This window comes from Scyliorhinus torazame, chromosome 20 (genome assembly GCF_047496885.1).
Source record: "Scyliorhinus torazame isolate Kashiwa2021f chromosome 20, sScyTor2.1, whole genome shotgun sequence".
Classification (NCBI taxonomy): domain Eukaryota; kingdom Metazoa; phylum Chordata; class Chondrichthyes; order Carcharhiniformes; family Scyliorhinidae; genus Scyliorhinus; species Scyliorhinus torazame.
In genome coordinates, this window is record NC_092726.1 from 3864120 (window position 1) to 3871257 (window position 7138).

The following is a 7138-nucleotide window of genomic DNA, read 5'->3' on the forward strand; positions in this document are numbered from 1 at the left end:
GTCCTGTTGAAGAGACACGGCTCCAGAGATATGACTGAGATTTTAGAAAGGAAGGTCTCACGCGCTTACCTGAAGACATCTCCGGCAAAAGTGGCCACATCCCAGGAGGTGAATTGAGGGTGACTGTCCTTGACATTTTCCGTCTTTTTACAGAGTAATTTTTTAAAAAAAGTATTTTATTTCAAACTTTATCAAAGTAGGTTACAGCAAGTAAACACCCCGAGAAACATACTTCCCAACAATCAACTATACAGCCTGTACAAGTTTTCCCCCTTTTTTACCCCCCCCCCCTCCCCATCAATTACCTCCCCCCCCGCCCCCGCATTGAACAGCTCCTCAAACATGGTCACAAACATCCCCCACCTTTTCTCAAACTATCCCGCTGAGCCCCTGAACTCATACTTTATCTGCTCTAACCGCAGGAGGTCGTACAGGTCACCCAACCAAGCCGCTACCCCCGGTGGCGATGCCGACCGCCACTCCAGTAAAATTCACCGCCGTGCAATCAGAGAGGCGACGGGCAGGACATCGGCCTTCCTCCTCTCCATGAGCTCCGGCTTCTCCGAGACCCCAAATATCGCCACCAAAGGGTCCGGGTCCTCCTCCACTGTCCTGGCTAAGACCGCGAACACTCCCGCCCAGAATCTTCCCAATTTTTCACAACCCCAAAACATTGGCTGGCCCCCGCCCACACCTCTCACACTCAGAGTGTAGTGAGGAGCCCGAGCTAAGCTGGAGCCAATGGGAATCAGGGGGAAAACTCTCTGCTGGTTGGAGTCGTACCCGGCACAAAGGAAGATGGTTGTGGTGGTTGGAGGTCAATCATCTCAGCTCCAGAACATCACTGCAGGAGTTCCTCAGGGTCGTGTCCTCGGCCCCAACCATCTTCAGCTGCTTCATCAATGATCTTCCTTCCAGAATAAGGTCAGAAGTGGGGATGTTTGCGGATGACTGCACAATGATCAGCACCATTTGCGACTCCTCAGATATTGAAGCAGTCCCTGTCCAAATGCAGCAAGACCCGGACAATATCCAGGCTCGGGCTGACAAGTGGCAACTTACATTCAGACCACATCCGTGCCAGACAATGACTCCATGACAATGACAATGCTCCAACAAGTGAGGATCTAACCATCGCCCCTTGACATTCAATGGCATTACCATCACTGAATCCCCCACAATCAACATCCTGGGGGTTCCCATTGATCAGAAACTGAACTGGACCCAGACGTATAACAACAGTGTCGACAAAGGTCAGAGGCTGGGAATTCTGAGGGATGTAACTCACTTCGTAACTCCCCAAAATGTGTCAAACATCATGAAGCATAAGTCAGGAGTGTGATGGAATACCAATATCTGGAGTGGCGTGGAATGAGTGTTCACTAACACACCTTCCATTTTGGACATAGAGCCACCTGCTTTGTGATAGAATCATAGCGTCGCTACAGTGCAGAAGGCCCATTGGCCATCGCGTTTGCACCGACCCTCTGACAGAGCCACCGATCTGGGCCCATTCCCCTGCCCTATCCCCACCTAACCTCAGCGCCTCAATGTCATGTAAGCAAAGGGTCCCTTTACGAGCTGTGTCCCTCCTTGCACCCGAGAAGAAAAGGAACTTGGGGTACTGGATCTAAACAGGAGGCTTGCATGACCTTATTCTGCATTTCCCCCACGCTTTCCAGAGAGATCCGACGCAAAGTGTTCTACAGCCCGAGGCCCTAACATCCCGACCTTGGTCCTAAAGCACACGCTGCCTGAGAGCCAGTCTGGGAGGCCGACTCGAAGGTCACTTTTCCTGTCGCCAGGTTAAATGTCGCCAGTGATGTGAATTCAATCCGTCTCGAACCTGTTCCCTGTGAACACAAGACCGCAGCTCAAATCGGTTTGACAGCTGGCCAGGACTGTTTGTTTTCCAACTGTGCTGCGCGTGTTTAATTTATTATCAGTGTGGGAAAGCGTCCAACCTCTGCCCAGCTCATCAGCCAGCGAATATGTGAATCACGCTGATTCAAACGCGGAAACAACACTCCCCTGTCACCTCCAGGGGAACAGTAGAGAGAGAGAGTGGGGACTGAGCACAGGGCAGCAAATTAATCTGGGCATTATCTGGGTGAAGGTGGGCGGGTTTGTAATAATCAACAGCACTTGATGCCCGCAACATTTCATGAGCGCTCGAAAATCCCTTCCCGGCGTGAGTTCATAGAAAATCATAGAAATTACAGTGCAGAAGGAGGCCACCCGACCCATCGAGTCTGCACCGGCCCTTACAAAGAGCACCCCACTCAAGCCCATGTATCCACCCCATCCCCGTAACCCCCACTTAACCCTTTTGGACACTGAGGGCAATTTAGCATGGCCAATCCACCTAACCCGCACATCTTTGGACTGCGGGAGGAAACCGGAGCACCCGGAGGAAACCCACGCAGACACGGGGAGGACGTGCAGACTCCGCACAGACAGTGACCCAAGCCGGAATCGAACCTGGGACTCTGGAGCTGTGAAGCAATTGTGCTATCCACAATGCTACCGTGCTGCCCTCGTTTGTGAAAAGGTTGAGGAAATGTTGACAAGGAAATTGTGAGCATGTCTGCGAATCGAGAGGCTACAAGCACCGCTCCAAAGTTGTTTCAGAGTGTTCGGGTTTAGCGTGCATACTGGATTTTGTCCCCACTCTCGCCCTTGGTGCATCCTCACATGATTTGGGTTTTTTTGATTTGATTTGATTTGATTTAGTGTCACATGTACCGGTGTACAGTGAAAAGTATTTTTCTGCAGCCGAGGGAACGTACACAGTGCGTACATAGTAGACAAAAGAATAATGGACAGAGAACATTGACAGTGGTACATCGACAAACAGTGATTGGTTACATTGCAGAACAAGGGACAAACAAGAGCAGCATAGGGCGTCGTGAATAGTGTTCTTACAGGGAACAGATCAGTCCGAGGGGGAGTCGTTGAGGAGTCTAGTAGCTGTGGGGAAGAAGCTGTTCCTATGTCTGGATGTGCGGGTCTTCAGACTTCTGTATCTTCTGCCTGATGGAAGGGTCTGGAAGAGGGCAAACCCTGGGTGGGAGGGGTCTCTGATAATGCTGTCTGCCTTCCTGAGGCAGCGGGAGGTGTAGACAGAATCAATGTGGGGGCGGCAAGCTTGTGTGATGCGTTGGGCTGAGTTCGCCACACTCTGCAGTTTCTTGCGGTCCTGGGCCGAGCAGTTGCCATACCAAGCCGTGATGCAACCGGACTTTACTCTGATGGATTTTGCTCTGTGTGTGCTAAGCCACCAGAGGTCAGCTAGTCTAAGGTGCAACCTGGATGATCAGATTCCTCGAAATCTCTGGGGTAACATCATCAGACCAGTGCGCCTCAACAGAGAAGCTAGCAGATTTGTTACGTTGTAGGTGTAACATAAGCAGCTTCCTTGTGGTGCACTTGACAAAGGAAGGTTCAGATGTGGAGATAACTTCAACACGTTTATTAAACTATTTACACTTCTATTACTCGGTTCGACACTACTGCTAATCCTACTATAGCGACCCAGACTAACTAACCAGTTGCTGCAATCCACGTGGTGGGTGTAATATTGAATCAACCCTGTCTCTGTCCTCACTGACTGTCTCCACTGGAAAGAGGCAGATCATGTGTGTGGTGTCCTTTATATATGGGTTGGTGTAATGCCCCCCTGTGGTCGTGTCACCTCTGTGTGTATTGTGAATGTCCATTGGTCACGTCCTATCTAACTGATCTATTGGTTGAGTGTGTGTGTGTGATGTTTCTGGTGCTCCCTCCAGTGTCTAGCTAGCCTACATGTATTTACATTGATGCACATCACCACACTAGCATTGGCCCTGTTGATGCCTCTATTGAAATAACGCGCAGAGCAAAGGCATGGGTTGAGCTGAACTCTGATCGTCTGTTATTGCCAATGGGGCTGGTTTTGCCAGTGTCACTCTCCTTCCCGACTCAGGAATAAGTTGTTGGTTCAATGAGGAGATCCGATACCGGATCGTCGTTGCTCCTCTCCAAACTAACAAAGACCTCCGCAAGTCAACAGAAGTCCTGTTGAAATGAAATGAAAACCACTTATTGTCACAAGTAGGCTTCAAATGAAGTTACTGTGAAAAGCCCCGAGTCGCCACATTCCGGCGCCTGTTCGGGAATTGAACCGTGCTGCTGGCCTGCCTTGGTCTGCTTTCAAAGCCAGCGATTTAGCCCTGTGCTAAACCAGCCCCTTGTACAGAGCAGTTGGAGTCAGCCCACTCCTGCACTGCAGCGAGACCTGGACTGTGTGTCAGCGACTGGTAACGGTGCCAGAGAAATTCTATCAGCAATGCATCTGCCCCATTGGCCCGGTTCGAAGGGAGGACTGTCGGGTACACCTCCTCTACCCTCATAAACATTCAGGCAAAGTTAACGGCGATGGACTGGACACTGTCCTGATAGCTGAGAACCATATTCCCACCAGGACCCGTTTTTGTCAACTCCCAAGTTACCACCTCCACCAAGGCAAGGTTGAACTGAAGAGTGCAGGTGGGCGTGCCAGGGGCAACAGCAGGCTGGCCTAAAAGTGAGGTGTGAACCCAGTAAAGCTGCAACACAGCACTACTTGCCATACAGCAGCAGCAGCATGAAGTACACACAGCAGGTCAGCTCTAAGCTCTGCAGTCCTCCCACATCCAGCCGTGAGTGGCGGGGGACAAGTAAACAACTCACAGGAGGAGGAGGCTCCACAAATATCCCCGTCCTCAATGATGGAGGAGCCCAGCACGTCTGTGCAAAAGACAAGGCTGAGGCACTCTCAACAATCTTCAGCCAGAAGTGCCGAGTGGATGATCCGTCTCGGTCTCCTCCGGAGGTCCCCAGCATCACAGACGTCAGTCTTCAGCCAAGACGATTCACTCCACGTGATAATGAGAAACGGCTGAAGGCGCTGGATACCGCAAAGGTATGGACCCTGACAATATCCCGGCAATAGTACTGAAGACTGGTGCTCCAGAACTTGCCGCACCCCTAGCCAAGCTCGTTGTCCAGTACAGCGACAACACTGTGTTGACACATTTTGCGATCTGTCCTTCAGTCCCCTATCAGTGCTTCCTTCATCTTTAACACCATCACTGACACTCCATGAATCATTGTCAGATCTCTCCGCCTGTTCCTGACCTTCCATTTTGCTCCACCTGCTCCATCCCCTCCTCAGCAGTATAACATCCACCACAGTTTTCCCTCTCTTCAGCTCTGAGGAAGAATCACCCGAAACATAGAATCGTAGAAAATAGAATCAGGAGCAGGCCATTCGGCCCTTCGAGCCTGCTCCGCCATTCATTATGATCATGGCTGACCATCAAGTTCAATACCCTGATCCCCCCCCCCCCCCATATCCCTGGATCCCTTTCACCTCAAGAGCTGTATCTAAGTCCTGCTTGAAATTACACAGCGCTTTGGCCTCAGCTACTTTCTGTGGGAGTGAATTCCACAGATTCACCGCTCCCTGGGAGAAGAAATCTCTCCTCACCTCAGTCCTAAAAGGTTTATCCCTTATCCTCAAACTATGACCCCTAGTCCTGGACTCCCCCACCATCGGGGACATTCTTTCTGAATCTACCCTGTCTGATCGGTGTTTATAAGTTTCGATGTGATCCCCTCTCAGTCTTGTAATCTCCAATGAATATAATCCTAACTGATTTAGTCTCTCCTCATATGACAGTCCTGCCACCCCAGGAATCAGCCTGGTCCTTCGCTGCATTCCCTCCATAGCAAGAACATCCTTCCTCAGATAAGGACACCAAAACTGCCCACAATACCCCAGGTGTGACCTCACCAATGCCCTGTACAATTGCAGTAAAACATCCCTATTCCTGTACTCAAATCCTCTCGCTCTGAAGGCCAACATACCATTTGCCTTCTTTACTGCCTGCTGTACCTGCGCGCTTACTTTCAGCGACTGATGCACGAGGACACCAAGGTCTCGCTGAGTATCCACGGAAAACAAGAACTCTTTCTCTATTCACAGACTCTGCCAGGACTGCTGGTTTTTTTTCAAGTATCTTTATCCTTACCCTTTTTTGGAAACTAAGGGGCAGTTTATCACGGCCAGTCCACCGAACCTGCACACCTCTGGACTGTGGGAGGAAACCGGAGCCCCCGGAGGAAACCCACGCTCACACGGGGAGGACGTGCAGACTCCGCACAGACAGTGACCCGAGGCCGGAATCGAACCCGGGCCCCTGAGGCAGCGGTGCTGACCGCTGATGGGGCTAAACTTTGAGAGACCAGCGGTCACATCGATCTCGCCTGCAAACAATCTCCTGCTGTGCATTGCACTGTAAATGGATTTGTACAGTTTGCCTCAATTAAAAACATGACTTATTGTGAGAAGAGAACTTTACTGGTCCTCCTAATGAGGCTCCGTAAGACACATCTTGCAAGGGCTGGAGGCCATTAAAACAAATAGAATCTTTTGTAAACAAAATATTGTCTCTCTTAGTGAGTGTTTAGTTTTGCCTTTGATGAAGATGGGTCAAGAATGTTTCGTTTCATTAATTAGATTCATACATTCGGAACAACAAGTCTTTCCTTGTATGATTGCAATTCTCTGACAATTTAATCGTTTAAGCCATTAATATTTGGAATTCAGTTGCTGCCAATTACAAGAAAATTTGCAAAATAGAAGCGCTAAATGTCATCTATCACAGAATTTACAGTGCAGAAGGAGGCCATTCGGCCCATAGAGTCTGCACCGTACACTGGAAAGATCACCCCATTTAAGCCCACACCTCCGCCCGTAACCCAGTAACCCCAACCTAACCCTTTGGACACTAAGGGCAATTTATCACGGCCAATCCCCCTAACCTGCACATCTTTGGACTGTGGGAGGAAACCGGAGCACCCGGAGGAAACCCACGCACACACGGGGAGGACGTGCAGACTCCGCACAGACAGTGACCCAAGCCGGGAATCGAACCTGGGACCCTGGTGCTGTGAAGGACCGCCCTGGAATCTGGGAAGAACTTCCTCAGAGAGTAGTGGAGGAGGCAGATTCAATCAGCGCGTCCGAAAGGGAATTGGACGGCTATCCGGGAAGAAAGAACGTGCAAGGTTACGGGGATAACCCAGGGCAGACTCTGTGGGCCGAATGGCCTTC

The 7138-nt window shown here is 50.5% G+C and overlaps 1 long non-coding RNA gene across 2 annotated transcripts in view; it reads left to right on the forward strand.

Moving 5' to 3' along the window:
- LOC140396725 (uncharacterized) overlaps window positions 1–7138 on the forward strand; it is a 381686-nt gene that overhangs the window by 117211 nt on the left and 257337 nt on the right. The window lies entirely within an intron of this gene.